Below are 25616 nucleotides of genomic sequence, written 5' to 3'. Positions count from 1 at the left end.
CCAGCTAAAAGCAGTGGCAGCCTCCTGTATTGATTATGCATGCATGCCACTGAGTGAACAGGCCGGCTGGGCAGAGCTGAGGCCCACTGGATAATTTATATGCTTAAGTTGGCACTCAGAGCCACGCGCAGAGTTCAGAGGAAGGAGCTGGAGAACAGACATTCAAGACATAAGCAAACTCTCACCCTGCAGCTTCAGGTGGGTGGGCAGAAAGGTCTCCTAAGGAGATCGCGCAGAGTGGTGCCAAAACGTGTGTTTGCGTGACACACTGCTTCCACTGCCCATGACACATCTTCCAGCCTGGAATCTCAGCCACCCCTTCCCTTGGCAGATTCCTTCGAGACCAGGGGACTGTCACCACCTACAGGAAGCCTGATCTACACTCCCAAGTTGGGCTAGGTGACCTCCTTAGTGCTCTTCTGATAACCTAAGCCTGCCTCCACTGGAGCCTTCCAACCCATGCATCAGTTCAAAGCATTTCTGCCATAAGGAAGCCTTCTCTAACATGCTTGACCAAGAGGAGCCCCCCATTATTTTGGACAGATCCCTACACCCCTCCTTCATAGCTTTATCCCAGTTTGTACTCAGATTTTTCAGTACTTCTATGCTCACTTTCCTTCTTCCACCCCCTAAACACAAGCTCCATTCAAGAAGGGACCGTGTTGGCCCTTTTCACCACTGTACCCCTGCACCTACTACAGTACCTGGCCTGCACAGAAACACAATGGACAATGGCTTAATAAATAAGTCCTCCTACAACACATTATGGTCATATTTATTGCTCTTCCTTCCCAACCAGACTGTGAGATCCTTTAGGGCAAGAACGTGTCTAATTCGTCTTTTCTCCCCAGCACAATGGGAAGGGGGATGGGGTCAAGCATTTCTGGCACCTTTGGGTGATTATTTCCCATCACAGAGATGAACCAAATATCTCCCTTCATTTTGTTCTTTCACAGTGCTTCACAAAATTCCTAACTCCTAACAGGAGTTCAGTGTCTATTTCAGACGATTCACCTTTCAAAGAGCCCATACCTAAGACTGGCAATGTGTCCTCTATGTCAACCAGTGACAATCAGCCCCTCATGGCCATCAGACACGGATAAAAGCAGGATTTAGAGCTGGAGGAGCCCAGCAGGCCTAAGTATGAGTCCTTACCCTATCCTTCCTGTCTTGGCGACATGCAAAAGGCACCAAACTCCCTGGTGTGTTGTTTCATCTCTAGAAATGGAGGACATTTCCCCCATCCCACAGGCATCAACTCTACTGCCCCATGTTGTGGTGACAAGACACTACAGTCAGTCCTTTGGACCCAAGTTTGAATCCTACCTCCGGTTTTTAGCTTCATGACCCTGTATGAGTTACTGAACTGACCTGAGTCTCAGTTTCCCCATCTGTCAAGCAGGACTAATGGTAGTTTACAAGGATGGAATAAGATGATGCATGAAAAGAACTTGTTACAAATGAGCACAGTAGCAGTTTATTGATGGCAGCAGGTTATAGTGGAAAGATCTTGGATTTGGACTAAAAAGATCTATTCCAGGAAGCTGGGTGATAATGGCCAAGCTGGGTTCTGAGGTTCAGTTTCCTCGTCTGGAAAACAGAGGAAGTGAAACTGTCTCTCTTCATTCTGGCCAAGTTCACTCCCATCCAGGATGCCTGCACTTGCTGTTTCCTATAGGGCAGCCCCTCCTCAGCTCTGCCATGGTTCATCAGGTCTTAGGTCAGATGTTGTCTCCCCAGATGGCTTTCCCAGCACCTCACCAAAGTCACTCACCTGCCCTTTGCTTTATTTTATATCCTTCCTGGAAGTCACTTCTGTCTGAAATTGTCTAATTTTTATGTGTTTATTGTCTACCACACTTCTCATTAGATTCTCAGCTCTATGAGAGCAGAAACCTGGTCTGTCCTGGGCTCCAATGTACCACCAGAGTTTAGAATGCTACCTTGCACATGCTAGGTGCTCAACAAACACCAAACGAATGAATGAATGAACACCCTCCACAATCACTGTGAGGAAACAAATGAATAACACAATGAAAATGCCTAGCAGAGTCCTGATTCACAGTAGTCTCTTTGCGTTGATTTTCCTTGCTTTCCCTAGGAACTAATTTTTCAAGAACTAGTCATTAAACATTATCTCAGCTTGAGATTTAAAACTTACTTAAATTGAGCTAAGGTTACCAGACAGGGGAAAAAAGAGAGAGAGAGAGAGGTAGGGGGACAGTCATAATTAACCTCCCCATGCAGATCTCTACCAAGCACTTCTTTAACACCTCTGCAATGTCTAAGCAACCGAGCCTCCCAGGATTGCCTGAGTGCTCCGGAAGACAGGTCATCAATTGAGCCACTTCTGCATCTGCACACATTGCAGATCAGACACAAAGACAAATGGCACTCAAATCAGTGCCAAGGGGTCAGCGCCAGCCAGGGCATAGATTCAGGCTGGGCCCCTGAGAGAACTCAAGACTGAAATGCACGCCCAGTCAGGCACTGACCAGGATGGGGACTGAGCACCTCAGGATGCTGGAGCATCCAGGAGACTCCTGCCCCCTCTACTTAGTCTTCCATCTCTAGAGTCCCTCTGCTCATTCTGATATGTGCCTACTTTTAACCCACCCAGCTTGGGTGGCTCTCCTACTCTGCCAGAGGTTCCCCCTTCAACATGGTAAATGAGTCCATCCTCCCGTCTCCTGCCAGATGCAGATAGACTATCCCACGTTAGGCCCTGACCAATAAGGGGCAATGGTGGCAATGATCTCACCTTGTCCACACATTCTAGGCATTCTAGGCATCTCCATTCTGAGCCACTGAGCCACAGCTGCCCTGGAGCTCAGAGAAGCAGCACATCAGAGGTCAAGAGCCTCACCCAGGTGGCTGTCAAGGCTCCATCTCCCCAGTGGGTTCTTGCCCAACGGGCTGAGCCTAAACTCTAGATACCAACCAGAATTCACAGCCCTGATATGAATTTTCATCTTAAATGTCAAAGAAAAACTCTGAAGTTCTCTACACTCAAAGACACTTCCTATCAAAATGCCAAAGTAAGACCACAATGGGATTAATCTGTGGTTTTCAACCACTGCACTCAGCCCATTGCACCCAGAAAACCCTTACCATGTGGAGGGAGTGGATTGATGTGGATCTCACATCATGCTCCTGCCCCAAACCCGGTTGGCATTTTCTCCCATGCTCTAGTCCCTGTGGGTCAAAGTCCAGAGTCAGAGAGGGAGAATTAGCCCAACAGCCAGCTGCAGAAAATAGGCACTATGATACCAACTCTAGCAGAATAGGTTGGGTGAGGCAGGAAAAGACACAAAGAAGGTGGTCCTCAAACCATGACAGAATAACGGCTCCAGTGCCTAGAGAGAGGACTTTCCAAGGAAGGCTCAAAGATAACCAGAAGAACTCTGTCTTCTAACCAGTTCAGCTGTAATCTTGACCCCTTCAGTCCCACTTTCTCTTGATACCCAAGCTTCTTAGTGAGAGAGCCAGTTCTGTTTACAGGTCAGGGGCATTATCCTCCACTCCAGCGGACTCCTGGGCTAGCCTACCTTTCCTAAATAGCACTGCCTTGACTCTCTGGGATCCCTTTCTCTGGTGCTTTTCCAGCCTCCTCTCCCCAACTTTACAGTTACTTAAGCAATATTATGCCCCCATGTTCAGCCATAGCAACCTGCTGTGTGACTTTATGCAAGCCTTAACCTCTTTGAGCCTCAGTTTATGTATCCCTAGAATAGGGGGCGGGGGTTAAATTAGACCAGCTCCAAAGCTTCATTTTAGCACTAATATTCCATAATTCCATAATTGTTTGAAAGAAGATTGTCAGCTGGAGTCATCTGTGACAATGATATCTACTTTATCAGAATCGGACCTGGACTGTTTGGTCTTGCTGTGTCCCAAGCTGAACAGGCTTTCTGAAGTTTCTCTTAGCTTGGTAAATGTTCTGTAAGTCAATTTCTCTTCCCCATATTCTTATTCCATATACAGGTAGGGGATCAGGAAGGTAGGAGGCACTGGGAAGATTGAGAAGAAATCAGGAAGTACTGGTAAGTGGCAATTTCTTGTAAGGGAGAGAAAAAAAGCACATGTTCACACTCACTGGCTGACACCTCTCAGGGCCCCTTGTACCCCTCCCCTTTCTGAAATATGTGAAATCTGCCCCAGCAATCTGGAACCATGCCACCCTCCCTGGAAGAGGAGTTCTTGTGCCAAGCTTCTGATGGCTACTCACATCAACACCCTGGGAGTCGTTCTCCACACTCATCTCTCCCTTATCCCCATATCCAATTCATCATCAACTCCAGTCAAGGGGACCATGAGAATATGCCTCAACTCTGCCAGTGGTTACCCACACCCCTGCCCCTACTCCATCTCCAGCATCTCACACAGTGTCTGGACCCAGCAGGTGCTCAGTAAAGATCTGTTCAATGACTGGAATCCAAGAGGACTTCCTTTTCCCTGAGAAACAGAACTAAGAGACAAACTATTTTTGCAGGGCAATGGTGACTTCAGTACTTCCCACCCAGCTAAAGCATACATAAGCACCCCACCTGAAACCCCATACCACCATCTGAGTTCAGAATGCCGCTTGCCCTCCTTCCCACTCAGGTCTCAAGACTCAGAAATGACAATGAAACCACAGGCATCTCCTCACTCTGTGGATAAGACATAAGTGTAAGTATCAGTTTAACATCTGAGCAACATTAATTCCCAGGAGCCATCTCCTGCCCTCAGACAGGATAACAATATCCAAACAACACATACCCTGCACTCCTGCACACACATACCCATACATACCCCTTGCTCAGACAGCAGAAGGGAGCAGGGCTAGAACTCAGACCCCTCTGCTGGGGCCACATGGCACCACCTCCATAAGAATAGAGGAATGTAAGTCTGCTCCTCAGTCCACTGGCCCAGCTGGCATGGTTTTCATGAACACAAAAGACAATCCTCTTTCCCACCCCACCCTCCCATCCTATCCCCATCACCAGGGTCAGATACTCAGAGCTTGCACATAGCTCAAAGAGGAGAAGGAGTGGTTTAATACCCCTGCTCACCCCAATTTCTGGAACTCCACATCCATCTGCAGGGAGTCACTTACAACAAAAGTCCTGAACTGGGAAGAGTGATGTGAGTGGGTGGCTGTCTGATTTCTCGACCATGCCTATCTCCAGATTTTCCTCATTATTTCACCCTGGTGGCACCACCTCCAAACTTCCAACAGTATCTGGACATGTCTGGGAGTTGACCTCCCAGCCAAAGACACAGAACCAGGCTCTCACAGCCCATCTGGCCATATGATAGACCAAATCTGGGGCCTGGAGAGTCCCCACGAGGGGTCCTCCCATGGAAACTCCCAGCCTCTCCCTCAGTTTCGTTGAATGTACTTCCACATTGGCCCACCTGCCCCCCCCCCCCCAGTCTGACTGCTCTGGAAGTATGTCTCATGGTGTTTATGAACATAGCCTCTGGAGTGAGGCACCCTGGGTTCAAATCATACAGCACTCCCAAGGGTGTACCCCTTGACCTCTCTACCCTCTGCTATCTGTAAAATGCAGCTCACAATGCCTACCACACAAGACTGCCATGAGAAATAAACACATTAACTGTTATATGTTTTTTAATAAAGATTTTATTTATATGAGAGAGAGAGAGCATGAGCAGGGGGAGGGGCAGAGGCAGAGGGAGAAGCAGACTGCCTGCTGAGCAGGGAGCCTTATGAGGGACTGGATGCCAGGACCCTGGGATCATGACGTGAGCCAAAGGCAGACCCTTAACTGACTGAGCCATCCAGGCACCCTTAACTGTTGTATGTTAAACTCCCAGCACAGGCTAAGTAATTCTTCCACTGCAGTCAGTTCCCAACTTCCCAACTCAGTCCCACACACCACACTAGTTATGAATTTGCTTGCACTGAAACACAGCTCCCACAGGCTTCAAGAATGCTCCATCCAAGTAGAAGCTTTGAAAAGTAAGCAAAACAAAGGGAACATGAATTTCCCTTGTACCTTTCCTGAGGCATCTCCACCTTCCCTGTATGCGACCCTTATCTGTTAGAAACAAACCCACTTAATATAGAAAAGAGAGTCACTATGGAAGCCAAATTTCTTCCAATTCCTAGTCACACCCTTTCCACGGTTGTCACTGCCATTTTGCCACCAGCTCCCTTAATAATACCCTTCATTTGTAGAATGCCCCTCCCAATTCATCCCTCTCCCCAAGAAAGAAAAGCTGTGACTTAGGGGAAAGCCAGAGGGGTGGGCATCACAACAGTAACAGTGGTTCCTTCTGGGAGGTGGGACTGCAGGTGATCCTCATGTTCTTCTTTCTGCATTTATTTTACTGAATTTGGGGTTTCTCTCTCTTTTCTTTTTTCCCCCATGTACATGGCACATGTATTCCTTTTTTAAAATGAGAAAAAATGTAAAGCTATTTCAAAAAGTCCCCTTGTCTCTAGAAGGTAGTTCATGAAGGAGAATGAAGGAAGATGATACATTCTCATTCTGTCCTCAAGGATGAGGCAGAAGCAACCCAATGTAACAAGGCACCTGAATTATGGAAGCTGGGACAAGGGCATTCATCCATCCAGCAGGTGTTCACGGAGTGCTCACCCCATGTGAGGTGTCATGTGTGAACAAAACAGAGTCCCAGTCAGCCCTCGGGGTGATGAGGTCCTATTCAGGCAGACAGACAATACGCAAAATGAACATGCATATAATATGTCAGATGGTGTAAGGTGCTATGAAAATTAAGTCAGGGGATCGAGGGCTCAGAAGGATGTGCTATTCTGGAAGGGTAGTTGGGAGGGCTTGCTCAAAGAGGGTCATTTGTGCAGAGACCTGGGGAATGGAAACGGCTGAGGAAGCTGCCAGGACAAGGACATGGATGTTGGACTGGGCTTAGCAAGTTCAAAAGGCAGCATGAGCAAGGAGAATGAAAGGAGGAAAGGGTGGACAGGCGCTGGGGCCAGATCTGGTGGGGCTTTGCAGTCATCCTTGGGACTCTCCACTTCGGCGTACTCTGAGTGGCATGGGAAGTCACTGGAGAGTTTTGAGCAGAGTGACATAATTTGACTTTCATTTTAGAGGATCGTTCCAGCCTGCTATGTGGAGGAAAAAAAAATGCACAGAGTCCAGAGTGAAGGAGTAAAGACAGGAGGACACTGTAATAACCCAGGCAAGAGGTGGTGGCAGCAGTTTTACATGTGTAAGAAATATGGTCCTATTCTGGGTCCATTTTTAAGGGAGAGCCTACAGGCTTTACTGATAGCTTGAACTTGAGACATGAGAGCAAGAAAGGAGTCAACAACAATCCGAAGTGTGTTAGGTGTGAGTACTGGGAGGATGGAGTTGCCTACTTCTCAAACAGGAAGACTGGGTGGGGCAGGAGATAAAATTGAAGAATATTAAAGCACAGGAAGTTTGAGTTGAATTAGTATTTGACAGCAGGTAGAGATGATGGCCAAGCAGGGGGAAATTCAAATGTGAGTTGAAGGGAGAGGGTCAGGCCAGACCTAGAATTCCGAGAGCACTCAACTAGGTAGTATACCTACAACTCTTCGTTTAATATTCCAAACCCATCTATGGGGTGGGTGTGACTTTATTCCTGTTTTATAAAGGGCAAATCTGAGACTCTGAGAGGGGGTAGTCACTTGCCCAAAGTTTATACACACAGAACAGATTCACCTGCACTCAAACCTGGGTCAGTCTGATGCCAGAGCCCAGGATTCAGACCTAAGAAATCCAGATCATAATCACCAGGAGGCCAATTCAATGAACATGGCAGCCCATACCTGCCCCATTCAGTAAGCTGAGCCCCACCTCCTTACGAGATCTGTAATTGTTCTCGTTGCCTGAGCATCCATGGCATCCAGGCCCCAACATGACATCTAGCTCTTGTGCATGGGCTTCAGCCTTTATCTCTTGACTTGCCCCCAAGTCTCCAAGGACCTGAAATCAAGCTCTAAATGCGAGACTTCAACACTGTAGTCTCACTGCCCCATCAGTTCCTGCCAGGCCCCTCCCTGGGCAGGACTGCAGCTGTCTGCTTCACATGTGGGAGGTAAAGGTAAGCCTGGAAATCCTGTGACCTTAACTGCAGGTGGCTCCTCCCTCTAGGGGAGCCTGGTCAAATCGTTTGACTGTTAAGCCTCCATTTCCTCAACTACCAGAAGGTGGGAGTTAGACAAGGATCTTTTAAGAGTCTGTGAAATACGCAGAAAGGCAAATTTTTCTTAAGCACTGATATCCTGCAGTGGAAAAAGCCTCGGATCCAGCAGTCCCTTTTTGAATCCTGTTCTGATACTTATGGCCTTGGGGAGCCATCAGCAATTTGGTCACTCCATCTTGTCCCTCCATCTCCAATATGAGGATGACAATACCAACCTTCCAGAGGTGTGAGCAGGACAGTCACATGGCATATGGTTACTCCCTATGTGCTCATTTATAAAACTCCTAAGAGCACACAGTGAACCCAAGGTCCCCACTCCACTTGGGGACTCCCTTTCCTCCACAGGACACATAAAATACTCTGCCATGTTCCACTCAGCCATCTGATGATTTCTCTCACCTCCTGCCTCAACCTACCCCATCCCCAAAACCCTGAGACCCTAACAGCTCACCTTTCCACTTAGCCCTGATCTCATTTCTTCAACTCCTGCTCCTAAGAAAACCCAGATCAAGGTATTAGGAAGGAGGAAAACAAAGAAAATCTCCTTGCCAGTCCCATCCATCACCAGATGGAGAAGCTTGCTATCAGCAGAATCCGACCAATGCAAAATAAAAATTACCACCATCATTAGTATCATGGCTATGGCTGCTGGAGACCAGGCAGAACCAAAGTGGTATAGAAAGGCGAGCAGAGCATGGATGAATCAACATGGATGTGGCATCAGACCACTTGGGTTCTAATCCTTAATACCAACTACAAGATGACCTCAGACAAGTCACTTGATTCTGAGCCATCCCCCAACAACAAAGATTATGTCATTACCTCTAATAAGATAAGGACACTTGGGCTCAGGTGCTGAGGGATCCACTTGACTAGTAAATAAGCAGCAGGGAGCTACCCTCAGTCTGCATGTGTGATCCCAAAACTCAGGCTTTTCCTCCACATCTTGATAACCAGAGCATTGCAGGCTTTCAAGTCAAACTACTGACCTCTCTGAGCTTTTATTTTTCTCATCTATAAAGTGAAGACACTGTTACCTGCCTCGTAGGCCATATCAGGAGGGTCTGAATAGTACAGGATAGCTCAGGCACAGTGCAGGCATGAAGCAGCCCCCCGTGACTTAGAGGTCTATTCACACTGCTACCTCCGGGCTACTGCAGAACAAGAAACATTTGCATGGCCCAGGCAGTCCTGGAACACGGTAGGTCCTCCAAAGCCAAGTTTAAGCCAATGCCACGTGGCTATGAATGACAAAGCTAATATTCAAACATGGCTCTTTTGCCCCAAGTCTACAGCTCACCCAAAAATCAGCTCAGAGCTGTTGAACAATCCTGAAACCTGAGAGCACCACGTCCCAGGCCCCTCCCCTCTATCCCTGCCCCACTGCTCTAGCTCAATTTCCAGCTACCCAAACAGATTCACACACAGGAGGAAAAATCACAAAGGCAGAAGAGCCCCCTTTTTGCCAGCTCAGGCGGATCCCCTAGTAAAACTTCTGCCTTCATTTCAGGGAACAGAAACAAAAAGCATCCTATTGACTTTGAGGCATAAAGCAAACTAATTCTCCAAACACAGTCCAGAGCATGTAACGGCCCAGTGAGGGCCAGCTAAGTATGATCAGAAACCAGCAAAGCAATTCTGAAGCCATCAGATCCCTGAGGAAATGATGATGTTGCCAAGGCACCTATCAATCAAAGCTGATCCTGGAGGAGCCGTGCACGTACACACTGCAAAAGGAATAAAAATTTCAAATCCATAAAGCATGAACTCGGGTTCCTGCACCTCAGGCTCTGCCTGGGAAACCACAAGACCCTTCAGAAGTATTTTGCAAGAAGCACCAACCCTCAGGCTTCCCTAAAATACTCTTAGCCTCTTTTCTTTGAAGAATGACAAAAACTGCAGGAGAACAATGTTGACAGATGAAGATTCACTTGGTCCTTTGTAGTTACCCCCTTGCTCTGCCTTTCCTCCTCCCTGCCCGTGTGCCAGGATGAGTCACAGACACCCACATGGACCATATTCTGGACTGGGCTCAATGATCCAGCTTGGTGGCTTCTGCTGAGATGTAGAGCCATGGCAGCCAGGCAGTGTCCTCCTTGCTCCTAATTCTGCCAAATCCAGTGACTTCTCCGTCCCACCTCTAGAGTTCTGCTCCTACTACAAAAGTCAACAAGCCACTCTTCTGCTCTAATATGTCCCATGCTCCCCCAGACACACACACTAAAGTCCTAATGCCTTTGTCTACTATCCCACAGCTACCAGCATCCACTCCAGCCCCCACTCATGGTGAAGCAGCCACATAGGTTAGGGTGGGCCACCTCTACCTGGTTTTAAGGCTGTCCTGTTACAACTGGTTCAGAGAGGAGCATGTGCCCTAAGTTGGTCCAATCAAAAGGAAGCCCAAGACTTTTGTTCAATGGCTAGGGGAAGAGAAGTTCTTTCTAGCTTTCAAGGGTGAGGTGTGCCCACATGAGCTTTAGAGCCACAGAGCTCTTTTACTACCATGGGTAGAGTCAGCCTGAGGCCCCAGCAAAATTGGGCACCCCTAGAGTGCACCATAGCTGAGGTCCATTCTTCTAAACCTTGAGTTGCATAAACTCCATCCCCCAGAGTTCCCTCTATATTAAGCCAAATTGAGTTGGGATTCCCAATCAATTGTTAAGAGCTTGTCCTAACTGAAATACTTACTATTCCAGGTTCTTCAAAAATGAGCCAGAACATACCTCTCCAGCCCCATCTCTCACTTAGCCCTCTACCTATATGCTATAAAAGATCCATCTCCTGTGTACTGAGGATGAATTCATTTTCTTTCCTTTCCTTTCCTTACGTGGTTTCCTTGGCCTGTCATCCTCCGTCCTTTTTCTCCATCTACTTTAAATTCCACCTTCTCCGTGAAGCCTTCCTCACACTCCCTTACCTGGCAGGAAGTAATCCTCTCCTCCATGAAAACCCACATGGTTCCTTCTAGTCCAGATCTAGGCCTTGTGCTGTGATTACATACATTCATAATGTCCTTCACCTGAAAATGTCAACCATTACCCTCTTCTGTGTCCCTAGCACCAGACATGATACCCCACCCCCTCCCCAGGCAAAGGAAGAACCCAGCAGACATTTGCAAAATTGAGCTTGTGGAAGCCTGCACCCCCCAGCTTGGTCTGTGAGTAATGTTGGCCTTCCAGAGGGCATTCCTCTCTCACTCCCTACCTCCCAAGCCTCCACAGAACCTCAGATATGCATATGAGAGATGAGAACATGGGGTACACTGTGGACAGGAATGGGGTAGGAGATCAGTAAAGGATCAGCAAATCAGACCTGTATTGCAACCTCCTTTATACACAGTATCCAAACTCAAGCAAGGTCACTGGAGTCCCTCTATCTAGCCCGCATGGGCTCCCTCTGTACCAGTCCTATCAAATCCACCCCCAACCACTGTCATGCAACTCTCCCTAGCTCAGCTCCCCAAGGTCCAGCCTCAGCTCTATCATCAACCACCTCTGTGTCCTTGGGCAAGTCACTTCACTGCTCCTGGCCCCCCTCTCTACAATGAAGAAGGTGAACCAGTCATGTGCTAAGGTTCCACCCACTCTCTGGGCTGCTAGGGTTCTGTTTAGGAGAATGGAATATCTCCTTTCCAAACCCCCCATTGGGAGAAACCCCAGACTAAATAAGGGCTAGGGTTTTTGCCACCCTTCAAACCTTCCTCTGTCCCTTCCTTATTTCCTGGGTGAAGGGACACATTTTTCTCCCAAGGGGTCTAACATGGTGCCTGCCTTAGGTGCCAAGGAGAGAGAGGCTCAACAATTCTTCCTTAAGACATAAGATCTAAGATGCCAAAATTTGCCAACCGCCTCATTACACCCAAAATCTAAATCTGGAAGCTCAACGGCATGAGAGGCTGCTGTGAAAAGTGCTCATGCTACATCTTTAAGTGAAAAATCAAAGCTAGTGTGAGAGCTTCCAAAATGTGATGTTGATGCCTAGCACAGAGTGGGCGCTCAATTAGTGCTTATTAAATGAGTGAATGAACTTTAAAAACAAAATAGCACACCCTGGATTATGGATGCTTAGAAATTTAGCCGGAAAGACAGATATCAAAATTTTCCCACTAATTATTTCTGGAGGGGGGACTTACAGGTGATTTTTTTTATTTTTGTTTTTGTTATTTTCTAAATGTTCTATAACAAACATACATCATTCTGTAATAAGAAAATAATTAAGAAGCTTTTATAAGGAGTTGAATGTAAAAAAAAAAAAAAACAACACACACACACGCATACAAAAAAAGAGAGTGTGACTGTCATCCAAACTCCACAACCCACACACTAGCCAACCTTCCTACCTCCCACACAACCCACCCCTTCTCCGAGAAAGCTTCCCTGCCTTCTCATTTCTGTCTCAATTCCAGGAATCTGGGGAAGGGCTTCAAGTGTTAGCCTCATCAGAGTCAGAGCCCAGGACTGAGGCAGCCCCCACCTCTCCAAGACCCAGAGAAAAGCAGATAAGAAGCTAGACTGCCCACTTCTGACGTTCCCCCCATACCAGAACCACCCTGTCAACCCCAGAAGAGACACAGAGCAGGGCACAGAGAGGCCTCTGTCTCATGGGGCACTCGTCTGCATGTACAGATTCGCTCACCTGTTGGTCAGGTCAGAAAGGAAGTTGAAGAAATGAATTCCCATGTCCTGGCAACCTTTAGAGGAATTTAGTATTTTACCAGTGCCTTATGAATGCATCTCTTTTCTCTTCACACATCTTCCTGCCTCTCCTTCGTGACTCTAGACCAAGTCCGTCACCTGAGTCCCTATACTTCCTCCTACCTCTACTCACATCTGCTCAGTGCAGATCAGCTCAGGGTGGGCCGGAGGACCCCACAAGGCAAGGGCAGAGGAGACCTCAGGTGAACACGTGGTGGGTGTTCAGGGAGGCACCGGACAGAGGAGGACAGGGGAACTGCAGGTGACCAGCATCTCACTAATTAGCAACAGGTGGGGCTGAAAGGTGGGGGAGATGGAGTCAGAGGGTAAGCATTCCCTATGGGCTTGTGGGCCAACAGACCTAGAAGGCCGGCCTGGTGGCTCTTGCCAGAGGGAAAAAAAGCAGAGACTGCTCATGACACAGAGGGGCAGCCATGCCCCAGAGAGGTCCTTTGCTCACCCAGGTTCTCCCTGACCCAGAGCAAGCAGGCCTGTGGGCTCTGGGGGAATTGCTCCTGTCAGCCGCTCTTTGTGATTAGCACTGCCCAACAGGTGAGATCCAAGCAGCCCAGACGGGGCAGGCTGCAGAGGCTCCACCTTCTGTAAACTTAACCTCTCAAAGCTTTGGTGTCCTCACCTGCAGAAAGGGGATAAGAATTCCTACTTGTCTTTGTTGTGGGTATTCAGTGACATAACATTGGTCAAGCATTTTGCACGAAGCTTGGCATCTAGAGCTCCATACATGGCCAGAATTACCAGCATTTTCTTAATTTCTCTGGTTTTTCCTCACCCCCACCTCATCCTTCAGCTCTCAGAACAAGTACCAGTTCTTCTCACTCTGAGGGGGGATGTTCGGCGATGGGGGAGGGAGGCGACAGACAGACCTCAGTTGTCTTTCCAGCCTGGGCACTTCTCTGTGCCTCAGTTTCTTCATCTGCAACAAGACAACGATAATAACAGTATCCCTCTTCCAAGACTAAGTGTAAAGATTAAGTGAGGGGATATGGGTGATGTGCTTACAATAGGGCCTGTCTATAGTGAGCACTCAATGTTAGCTCTCATTTCCTCCATGCCATCATTCTACTTAAGGCTCCATAATTCTCAGAGCCCCCCCTACTTTTCCTTCAGAGCACTCATCATAATTAATAATTATATATTTCTTGCTGTTGTTTAATACTTGCCCCTCCACCCAAGTGTAAGCCCCATCAGGGATCAGCCAAGTGTCTCTCTTGATTGTGGCTGTATTCCCAGCACCTGGTACAGTGCCTGGATACAGTAGGTGTTTAATAAATATCTGTTGGATGAATAAATGCATGAATAGATGAATAGAATATTAGTGTTGGCATGGATGAACACCAAGGTCCCTTCCAGCTCTAAGAGTCTACGACTATTCTCTATTTTTTGACAGCTTTGGAAGAAAAGTTTAAAATGAGCCCCAGAGAAGCTGTTTCACCGATCCCCGGGGAAGGCTCAGGATGGTTGCTGCTGACAGACTTCCAAACACTCAAGTTGTGCAGAGATTTACTCTGATTTTTTTAAAACCTGAGGGGGGAGCCTGCTGAATTTCCAGGTTGGGATCATCCGCTCCTCCCTCGGAGCCGCTGCACCCAGGGCACTAAACACAGCTCTGCACTAGGTAGCGGGGACCCCAGCGAGGTGACAAGCCTTCCCATGTGAGTAGTGGACAGCCGGTCGTGAGCAACAAAGGCCAAATCTCACCGAGCAACAGGCAACCACAGCAGACCCTGTCCTCACCTATTTGCCCTCCAAAGAGAGAGGGCTTCACAAGTACTGGCATGGAACACAGGGGGCTCTGAGGCTGGCCCTGTATGTCACGCTTTCACCCGGCCACAGAAAGTACTTGCTTTTAATGCAGATTCCTGGGCCCCCCCGACCTAACTCCGATGTGCAGTGGGCCTGAGAATATGCATTTTGTAAGAGCTCTCCAGACGTTTTGATGCATACCAAAGTCTGAAAGATGCTATTCTAAATGAGAAGGAAACCGATCACAGTCAGCCCTGCCCCCACCGGGTCCTGGGTGTGTATAATCGATTATTTCCGCAGTTGCAACATAACTCTGGAAACACCTGCCAACACCCGCTTCGTAGCAGAGACTGTTCTGAACCACTGGTTTGCAAGCCTGATGGAATCACCCAGGCAGCTTTAAAATATACTGATGCCAGGGTCTTACCGCTAACTATTCTGATTTAATTCGTATGAGGCGCAACACAGGTTTGGGATTTAACATGGTGATTCCAATATGCAGCAAAGTTTGAGAACCACTGCTCTAACTTAACCCTCACCACCCAGCTCACTGTGCAGGCTCCAAGCACCACGAGCACCCCAGAACAGCCTCCGCCCGACCGGACGCCCGCCTGAGCTGCCACGGGCCGAGAAAGGAAGGGACGGTGGGGGTCACACGGCAAGACCCTGGACATTTCTGGGGCACATGATCTGGTCAGAGCATCCGTCCTAAAGGCCCCACGTGTTTACCTCCCAGAAGTTACAGGTGACTTGCTGAGCAGGTACTGTGTCCTCGGTGTGTACGAGGCAACGCAGCACAGCTCCAGAGTCCTCTTTACTAAAGTGGGACCTCAGCTTTTAACCCAGCACCATTCACCAACTCTGCGACCACACGCAAGTTCATCTCGCCAGGCCTCACTTTCCTCATCTGTAAAATGGGAATAACATTCCCTGACACTCTGTCACCGCTGCCTCACAACCTACGTGCGAGGCGCTTGATGCGGCTGCTGGCACACGGTAACGGCTCGATCCGTCTGAGCCAACGATAGAGTGTCAAATGGTCCTGTTTGTTGCCTATCAGATGCTTCACTCTTTTCTCTTTTTTTCCTTTACGGGAGCTTGGACCCTTGGCAGCTGTTCTGCCAACCTCAGATACTTTCTACTCCTCTGGGGCCCCCTTCCTTGCCATGCTTTGCCAGTTCTTTGCTCTTGAATTTGCCACTTAACTTGCCTGAGACTCAGTTTCCTCAGCTCTAAAGTGGGGGCATAAAGGCACTAACCCCATGTTTACTGAAAGAACTGGTGAGCTGCGCTATGCAGAGTGCCAACACGAGGCCGGGCACAGGGCAGCTCAACAAAGCGAAGAGGCCGGGGAAGGTGAAGTATCATCCTTTTTCCTCCTTGAACTGAAGTTCGGCAAAGAGCGCTCTCTATCTGCTCTGGGGGCTTGTGGGTAGAAAAGATGCCTCCTAAAGGCTCCTAAAGGAGATGGGAATTCCAAATTTGGAGCCAGGGGAAGAGGCAGCCCCAGCTCCCCTCCACCCCCCTGGGGCAACGCTGCAGAATGCTGACTCCAGCCTGGGGCCCCTCTTACCAGCTCCCCATCCTCCTCACTCCATTTAGCTCTAGCAATCCAATTCCCTTTCCTCCACCCGGAAATCGATGTTTAATTAACACATTATTGGAAAAATAAACAGAGTCTTCAATGGGACTGCAATGAAGCTAATGCAGCTCAGCCTGGGGGACTCAGACCAACCCCTTGGTCAGAAAAGTGCTCTTCTCTTCCCTCCCTCTGAACCAAGAAAAAGTTCTTCCTTTCTCCATGGAGTCCTCCAGCCTGCAGAATCCATATTCTTCCCTCTATGTATTCCCCTCCCTGGCTCTAGGCAGTGAGACCACTCATTCCTTCTTACCCTTGACCTGATGACATGGACACAGAGGGGAGAGGTGGGATTTGGTGTCAGTACACATATCACTATTCCATGTGGGAAAGAGGCACCTTCTTCTGGATGCCCCCAGCCTCTACCTATGAAGTTGTGGATGAGCCACCTCCCCCCTGCTCTCCTGACTCATCCAACTGAAGGGTCAGCTGCTGTCTTGCCCTGACTGACTAGGATGATGTGCCCTCGATGCCCCATCCAGTCCTCGGCCTCGAGAGCTGATCTGAAGACCTCCCCTCCTCTAGTCCCCATTTTAGATGTTCTAACTGCTGCCCCCTCTCCTCCAGGGTTCAGGGTGGGAAGCAGTGCAAGTTCTCAGAAAGAGCATGAATCCTAGAGTCAGACAAAAGGTCTGTTTGTTCTCACTGTCTGATCTTAGACAAGCTATTTAACCCCATTGGTTTCCTTGTCAGACAAATGAGAATACCACCTATCTAAAGCAAATATGGCAGAACACCATGCTTTGCTAACAGCAGGTGCTAGATGACAGTCCATTCGCCAGACTTTCCCATGGAGGTCCAGGCCCTTCTGCAGGGGCCATGGGGAGTGTGGCCTCATCAAGGTTCAGGGCCATGGAATAAAGCAGAGGTAAATACATTGCAGGTTCTCTGCCTTCTGCCAACTCACCACCATCCCAAACAACCTAAACTCATTTTTCTGACAAGGTGCCTGAAGCAAGGAAGAAAGTAACAAACACCACAGGGAACAGAGTTTCCAAGTGCCATCAAAAAGACCACGGTTGCAAGGCTAGCATTGTCCTCTCCCCAAGCCTAAAGTGCCTCGGACTGGCAGCAACATCTTCGGCATGTCCCAGAGTTGTGGGTCAGACTGCCCGGCAAGTGGGTCAGCTCTCAGAATCACGTTCCCAGACTTGGGGAACTGAAGGACAGGCCCACAGAGGTGGTGTGACACAGTAGTTAAGACCAGAGGCTTCAGAGCCAGCCCCACTGAGTCTGAATCATGACCATTGCCATTCCTACCTGCAGGACCTTGGACATATTATTTAACCTCTATAGGCCAGAGCTGGTGGAGGGGGGGGTGTTGTAATACAGAAATGATAATAGCACCTACCTCATAAGGTAGATAATGCATGTCAGGGGCTTAGCATAGTATCTGGTGCACAGTAAGACTCAAACGTTGGCTAGTGGTAATGTAGTAAGACTAGTGAGGTTAGTAGTAATGGTGATGTTGATAGTAAAACTAGTCAAAAGATTCAGGTCTTCATCCTTGAAAAATGGGGACAAGTGGAAGTATCTCTGGGGAAAGGCTCTACTCACAGTCACCTTCCTCCCTAGAACTGGATTTCCCCCTCTTGCATTCCCCTTTCCTCTCTGTACCCATGAACAGAAAGTGGGTGATGCCATTTCAAAGAAAGATGACTATATATTTTATCATCCAAACCAGGCCACTTTTGAGAGTTAATAGGTACACTATGACAAAGGCCTAGACGGGAACTGTCTCTGCAAACCGGGGCATCTGGTCACTCCATCTCAAGGTCCCACAGAAAGAGCTTCATGCCCTGTCCCAGGTCCTGGCACAAGGTAAGTCTTCCCTGGCTCTCAGAATCTACTTTACTCTGGCCTCTGTTCCCCCACTGCCCTGACCCCCTCAACACACACACACACACACACACACACACACACAATTATCTAGGATGTCTAACCCCTCCCCAATTCAAGGTCAAGGCCAACCCTAGGGGAGAGCAGAGGGACTTGGGCAGGGGCCCTTCACCCACAATTCATGACCTCATGCTCCCCAGCCAGCCTCTGGACACAGAAATCAAACACACTGAGGTTAAGGTCTGAGCCCATGCGTCCCTTTCTTGAGAAACAATGGCTAAGCCAGTCTAGGAGAAGCACACACACTCTCAAGGCTATCAGGACCCAGAGACCAGCTGCTTGGACTTCTGAATGGAGCCCCTGCTACATCTAAGAGTAATCTTAATGGGCAGCGCTACATGGGATTGAAAACCCGGAGCATGCTACTGCGGTCTCTTCCTCCAGCACAATTAGGGGATGACCCTGACCAGCACTCAGGGACTCCAGTGACCTTGGAGCATAGGCCACCAGTCTTCCTCCAGTCTCTCTCTACTCTGCCAGAGTCAAGTCTGCCCTCTGTAAAGGCACACGTAACCCACCCACCTCACCAAGACCCACTCCTCTGATGGAGGAAGGAGGAGAACTACGAGGGGCCCTCAGGCAGCCACCAGCACAATACCCTTTGGGAAAGGACACACATCCCACAAGGCAACATGATGCTGTGCAAAGAGCACTACCTGGGCAGCAGGAAACCTGGATTCCGGCTTTGTCTCTGGGTCAGATTTGCCATATGACTTTGGACAAGCCACTTAATCTCTCTACACCTCAGTTTTCTCATCTGTATTTGAGGGCACTGAATGAAATGATGGCTCATCTCCCTTTTACCTCTAACAGTATAACACAAGGGTCATGAACTTGGGCTCTGGAAAAAGACAGATCTGAGTTCAAATCCTTGATCTGCCACTTTACTAGTTTACTTTGTGTAAGTCTAAGCCTCAATCTCCTCCTCTGTTCAAGGCAGATAATAAGAATACACTGCATTGTGCTGTTTGGAGAATTAAATGAGATAATAAATGTTTACAAAAAAAAAAAAAAAACATCTTCATGCAGAACTTGAAATATATTAAGATCCTCCAAAATGGCAGCTATATCACTACTCTTACTAGTACCACTATGATGATGATGACTAATATTACAGGGATCGTGAAGGAGGCAGAGTCCCTCTGAGTCAGGCATGGAGACCTTTCTCAATCAGGAAGTTGCACACTTTCCAATCCCTCCAGCAGATCTGGGACTTGCAGGGAGGGATAAGACAGCCAGAGACAAAGTTCAACTTTCCCAGAAGACAGGTCCAAGGTGCTAGAGAAGAAAAGAGAACCCCAACACCAAACCCATATGGTTCTTTCCTCCAATCAACAAATATTTGTTGAGCACCTACTATGTGGCTGGAAGTGTCCTAGGCACTGAGAACGCTATAATGAACAAAAACAAAGTCCCTGAGCTCCTGGAGCTTGTAATATAGAGGAGACAAGATCACCTTAACCCTTCAATACATAATGTAGTATTAGGTAGTGATTAGCTGATTGGAATTAAAGGCAGGATAACAGGCTGGAAAGTGGCAGTGGTGGGTTTGGAGGGCTATTTTAGAAAGCCAGTCAGGATAGTCATCTCTGAGCAGGTATCATTTGCGCAGGGGCCTGCAGGAAGAGGCTGGGAGCAGGCCCCACGCAGAGCCCCTGCTGGAGCCCAGGACTGCCACCTGTGGCTGGCCCAGCCGCAGGGCCTCACTTAGCCAACTGCAGAGCAACCGGGGCTGGACCTCAAGGATCAGAGCTGCAGCTCAGCCATCTACCCCTGCAGGTGCGTGCCTGGGGGAGACCAGGCCTGATTCACAGCGGGCGGACTAACGTACCAAGCAGGTGTATTTCTAGGAGGCAAGCTTTGGAAGGGACACTTCTACTTCTGCAAGTCCCCCACTCACACATAAGGGTCTTGTAAGGAGAAGGGAGGGGGGAATCCCAAGAATATTCTCTTCTCCGGTTTTGGGCACAAAAATTTGCCCCTGAGGCATCCTACTCCCTATTTCTCCCCTTTCTCTGGCAATGACGTAACCCTTTCTCCCTAACTCCTCAAGGTCAGCCCCGGAAAGGGAGAGGGACGTCAGAAACAGAGGACAATCAGCATTTTGCTCTGGGGATTTTTTTTTTCTTTCAGGCAAAATGTTTGCCAATTTCCTTTATAATTGCCTAAAGAGGGACACACCTTTAGCCAAAGGAGACGGAAAATGGCGTCTGGTAGTGAAGGCAGCCGAACCCTGAGCACTGGAGCACTGAGGCTCGGCTGCTTTCCCGGCCCAGGGCGATTTCAGCTCCTGGGGGGCTGTAGCCTCCACCAAGGCCCAGCTGCCCAAGGGTGGCCAGTGCTGGGAGGGCAAGGCTGTCCTCCCAGCTCTGCCTGGGGCTCGGGAGGTGGCAGGGGAAACCCTCAATTTTGCCCACCTCTCCCCCTTCAGTCTGCACCCGCCCACCAGTCATCCACGAGCACCCCCGCCCACAGGCTGGCTTGGGGACGCGGGGACCTCATGTGACGCTTCCGCCGGAGACCCGAGCGGCTTCTCCCCCTCCACCCCCTTCTCAGCTACCCTGAACACTCCAATGCCCTCTGTCTGAACACCCCCGCTTTTTGCCCTCCCCTCCCCAAGGGGAAGTCAGCTTCCCTTCCCTGGCACCCCCCGCACCTCTCCAGAGCCCCGCGCACGGCCACAGCCAACAATCGCACTCCCACGGCACAAACAGGCAGGCAGCCTCCTGCGTGACCCGCACACATGGTATTGACCCTCCCATGTGGTCCAACTGGAGGCACACCGGTGTTTGACAGAACACAAACACCCCTCCAGCCCCCTCCCAAAAGGCAACACAAAGGCCACCAAGAATTTCAAGACCAGGCAACATCGGACATCAGAGTGAGAGCAGGGTAGGACAAAGACATCATTCCATCCTCGCAAGGAACGACGACAACTCGGGGACATTCTGCAGTGCCCTCTGGCTTGACACAGCCCACTGAGCAGAGCTGTGTGTGGTGGCGTGTGTGAGAGAGCATGCATATGTGTGGTGTGGGGGTGGTGTCTGTCTCTATGTCCAGGCAGCAAATCTCCCCCGAGGTAACCCAGTCCAGACTCCGCTTTCCCCGTAACCTTCCTCCAGTGTGCCGCAAACGCATATTACACGGATGGTTAAATTGGATCATTATCACTGGGTGCTTATTTGGCAAAAAAAAAAAAAACACCATTAATGTCATCTACCCCCACTCCAATCCCCTTCTCAAGAAGTCCCCTCCCCCAAAGACTCTCCAACATGCTAATCCCATGAACTGCGACACACCACAGCTTTCGGGAGAAAATAATGGCGAGGAGAAAGAAGAGAGCGGTGTGGGGAGAAGACGTGGATAGCGTTACTGCATTGCCCGTATGAAGATGGGTGGAAAGGAGCCATGGTGGAGGTAGGGGCGGGGAGAGCCACGGAGGGGACTGAAACCAAACGAAATCAAGTCCTTGGTCGCCTGTGTCCGTGCTAGAGTGCGTGTGTGCAAGAGCTTGTGCAAGTGCGTGTGTAGATGTGCCGACTTAGCCCTCCTATCAGAAGGCTGCATCCGTGTGGCATGTAGGAAAGGCCATCGCACCACTGTTGTGTTGCAAAAAAAAAAAAAAAAAAAGGGAAGAAAGAAAGAAAAGGAAAGAAAAAAGAGCCGCAGAGCCATCAGAATCAGAATTTTCTCATGGAGATGGAAAGGGCTAGAGGAAAGGGGGAGGGGGCCATGGGGTAGGGGAGAGCGGTGCGTGGCAATGGAAGGCAAGAGCATGGTAGAATTGGGGGAGGATGGGGGGGACATTGGTGGTGGGGTGGAAGACACTGCACGAGCACCTGAGACACAAACGCACACAATACCCAAACGCCAAGCCCACTGCTTCACTGTTCATCTAAGACTGACAACCTGTCCCCCATCTCCCGCTGCCTCTCTGTGCCCCCAAAGCTGGTGCGGGTGGATTTCTCTATCTCAGTTTTGCAGCAGTGAGGGCTAATTACAACCAAGCCCCCTTACCGAATTAACCCCTCCCCTCCCTCTCTTTTTCGCTCTAAAAGGCCAATTGAAGAATAATGTGTTTTTAGAGATAATGGATTTTTTTTTTCCCAAGGAGCGAGAGAAAGGGGGATGCAGGACAGAAATTCTGCAAACCGGTGACTTCCGACCTCACCTCCGTCTCCCCTCATGTCTCCATTCGCTGTAGCATCTCATCTACCATTTCCCAACCGTCCCCTTGTCCCCCACCACCCAAAAGAAAAGACCTTCCTACCATGCACATCGACAAACACATCAACCGCCACCCAATCTCAGTAGCCGATCTCAAAACCCCAAGCATCAATCCACCTCAATACATTCTTTCCCTTATATAAGCAGCAAATCATCAACATATTCAGTAGAAACGCAGCATTAAAAAGAAATTAACCAAAAAAAGAGGCCAGACCCCCGTCAAACCCCCAATAATTATTAGCAGGGAGCTACCAGAGAAGCAAAGAGGTAGTTGTCTCTCAAAATCTAGAATCCCTTTGATTTCTGGCCCCGTCGTCTTAAGAAGCAATTTTTTAAATCATTATTTCACTAGAAAGGGCCGGAAAGCTCCAGAAAAGGGCATTCGCACTGTCCGGTTGTTTTAAAAAAAAATATTAACCCAGCCCTGTTGCTCACTTTAATAGCGAACTTCCAGCATCCAGCCTTTTCCCCCTCTTCCAGAAGGAAGACTGGCTCGCAGGATGAACCCCAGGCTGCAGAAAATGGGCCAAGAGCCCTTGCTCTCCACTCCCCAACCAAAAAAAAAAAAAAAAAAAAATCAAACAATAGGAATATCTCTGCACAACCAGCACCCGTCTGAAATATCGTTTGCCCCAATATCACATAGGCAGATTAAGCTAGAAGATTAAAAAAAAAAAAATACCAGCCTTGTTATGTCTTTCTCCCCTCCATCCCTCCGCCACGTACCCAGTAGCCCTTAGGTAAACTTGCCCATCATAACCAGCGGGACCATTTTAACTCGAAAGGCGATGCAGAAGCCCTTGAACGATGAAGGAGGCTCTACTCCACAACAGCAAATTCATAAAGGGCTAGTTCTTCAGGTTCGCCGGACCTAACCTCCAGGTGCCCCCAGATAGACTATCCCAGGCACAGAGTCACCCAGTGCGCTGGGAGTTCAAATTTCCATTGGAACCTTCATCACAAAGGCAAACGGTCATCTGACCCCTGAAACTACACTGTCCTCCAGGTGTGACAAGGAGTGCCCCTCTTGCTCCCAGGGCCATCCACAGGACCCAGGGCAGAGAAAGAATTAAGAATGTTGAGGTGGATCGGTCTGGTAAAAGGAAACTCTCTCCCCAAGCGGGAGTGACCGGAGGAAGCGGGGAGAGGTCAGCTCCTACTCTGCCACTTCTCCTAGGTGGTCTGACTGTGTCTCGCTCCATCCTAGCCTAGCTCTCAATGATCTCTGACCTTTGCATTTAAAAAAAAAAAATTAAAAATAATGATCAGGGGAAAAGAATCCTACCTTACCTAAAGCCCAATAAGAGTTAGCAAAAATATAATTTTCTCACTACATGATGCTATTTCTACATCCAGATCAAAAGAGAAGGCATTTAATGGAGGGAGGAAGAAATTTATTTTTTTTAACAAGTAATCACAGGGGAAGTCACCTGCAAAGCAGCCGAGCCCATAGGTTGGTATTACATCACTGGCCTAGGAAGGGATGGGGGGTGGGGGGAGGACAGATTATTTTTCCCTTGTCATCAGGATGATGTTTCTAAAGCAGTTAAGTTTCATGGTTAAAAAAGAGAGAGGAAAGAGCCAAAACTCTGGGTACAACACAATGCCTTGAAAAAAAAAAAATACATCGAGCCAGCCTTTAAGGTCACTGAGAGCTTGCAAAACCCACAGTGCTTACACAGAGTGGAAGTTTTCAGGCAAGCCTGCTACTAAATCATTAATATAAATAAATGGAAGGCAGAGGAGGAAGATTCCCTTGTAACAGATCCAAACAGGAGCGCACACGCGCACGCACACGCGCACACACACACACACTCCCTTTTCACCTTCTCTGATTATGCCCACCTTCACAAGAAGATAGCACGAGTCCAACCTGAATCTTCAGACTCAAGAACCACCTCCTCACACCCCTTCTTAAAAAAAAAAAAATCTTACTTACACACACACATACACACACACACACACACACACCTCAATTCCTCAACAGCTAGGGAAATCCCTGTCTCAATTCAATTTTGTCTTATGATCCTCAGAGTGTCTCTTCTCTTTCTCATTTGAACCAGTCCTTTCCCCAGAAAAAAAAGATAATTAGAGGGAAAGTAGCTACAAAATGCCAAAAAACTATCTGCCCAAAATGAAGTGATGGGCATACATCCTTTCAGACTAATAATCCAAGCTAATAGGAGAAAGACTTAAAAAAAAAAAAAAAAAAGATTAAAAAACCTAAAACATTCTCTGACTTTTCCAACATCTGGAGCGAGAGGACTCAACTTCCAGGAGCAACTGAAGGAAAAGAAAGGCAGTTGAAAAGCCATTCCCATGGTCAGCCGAGGCTCTCGGATCCAGCATCCAAAAAAAAAATCTAGGTTGGTCGCTCCCAACTGAAAACTTCTACCCTCTCAGGAGCAACCTCTTCCCAGAACGAACAAGAACCTTGAGTTGTTTCAAACCCTGCCTGCCTTCCTTTCCCCCCAAACCTTACCTTTCCAGTTGAACAGAAGATTTGGGATCTGTTTGTTTGTTTGATGCTTAATCAACGGACTTTGCTGGGTATGTTTCCTCTTTGGGAAGGTTCAAATTCCAGAATCTTTCTCTCTCCTTTTCCTTTTCTCTCTCTCTCTCTGGGAGGGAGTGGCGGGGAAGAAGGGAGGGGGGTGGCGGAGGTGTGAAAAGCAGGTCCGCGGTGGCTCTAAACGCTGGCGGCTGCGAGAGAGGGGAGGACACGCTCGCCTCTCCCTCTCAAGGAGTTGGATGCAAGAGGAGATGTGTAGGGCTGAGCTCGGAGCCTGAGACTGCCGGGGAGCCCAGGAATTTCACGCACTCCAGAGCCAGCCCCTCCCTCTCCCACACAGACCCCGGCATTTAAAGAGACAGCCAGGCTGCCTGGCTCAGGGCTTCACCTCTTCCCTGACTGTTTTGCAAACAGCCGAGAAGATATCGTCAGGGAGGGGCACTGTGCAGCCCCCTATGACTAAGAGGCAGTGTCAGGAGCTCAGTTCTCCCCCGACCCCAGCCTGAGGAAGGTCCTTTACCAGAACCGGGGCGGGCATTGAAATAAAGACAAAATCCTCATTTACAGCTTCCGTAGACTAAGCCACATGCTGAAGACACATGTGTCTCATTGCAGCCAGGAAGTGGAGAGGAGCCTGACCTAGAAGTGTGCCTCAGTTTCCCCAAGTAGCCACTCCTTGCGAAATCAGGGCAATCCTTGAGCTTCTGGTGGAGGC

At 48.8% G+C, this 25616-nt stretch overlaps 1 protein-coding gene across 23 annotated transcripts in view; it reads right to left on the bottom strand.

Annotated features, from left to right (window-relative positions):
* NRXN3 (neurexin 3) overlaps positions 1-25181 on the bottom strand; it is a 1523557-nt gene extending 1498376 nt beyond the window's left edge. For all 23 annotated transcript variants that reach the window (XR_013440795.1, XR_013440796.1, XM_078054031.1 and 20 more), the window contains exon 1: positions 24872-25181. The gene's annotated coding sequence lies outside the window, so the exon portion shown is untranslated. The remainder of the gene's footprint in view (positions 1-24871) is intronic.
* Positions 25182-25616: the final 435 nt, after the last annotated feature.

This window comes from Halichoerus grypus, chromosome 8, assembly GCF_964656455.1.
Source record: "Halichoerus grypus chromosome 8, mHalGry1.hap1.1, whole genome shotgun sequence".
Lineage (NCBI taxonomy): Eukaryota > Metazoa > Chordata > Mammalia > Carnivora > Phocidae > Halichoerus > Halichoerus grypus.
Note: the sequence above shows the minus strand (reverse complement) of the source record. Positions and strands in the feature narration are given on the sequence as shown.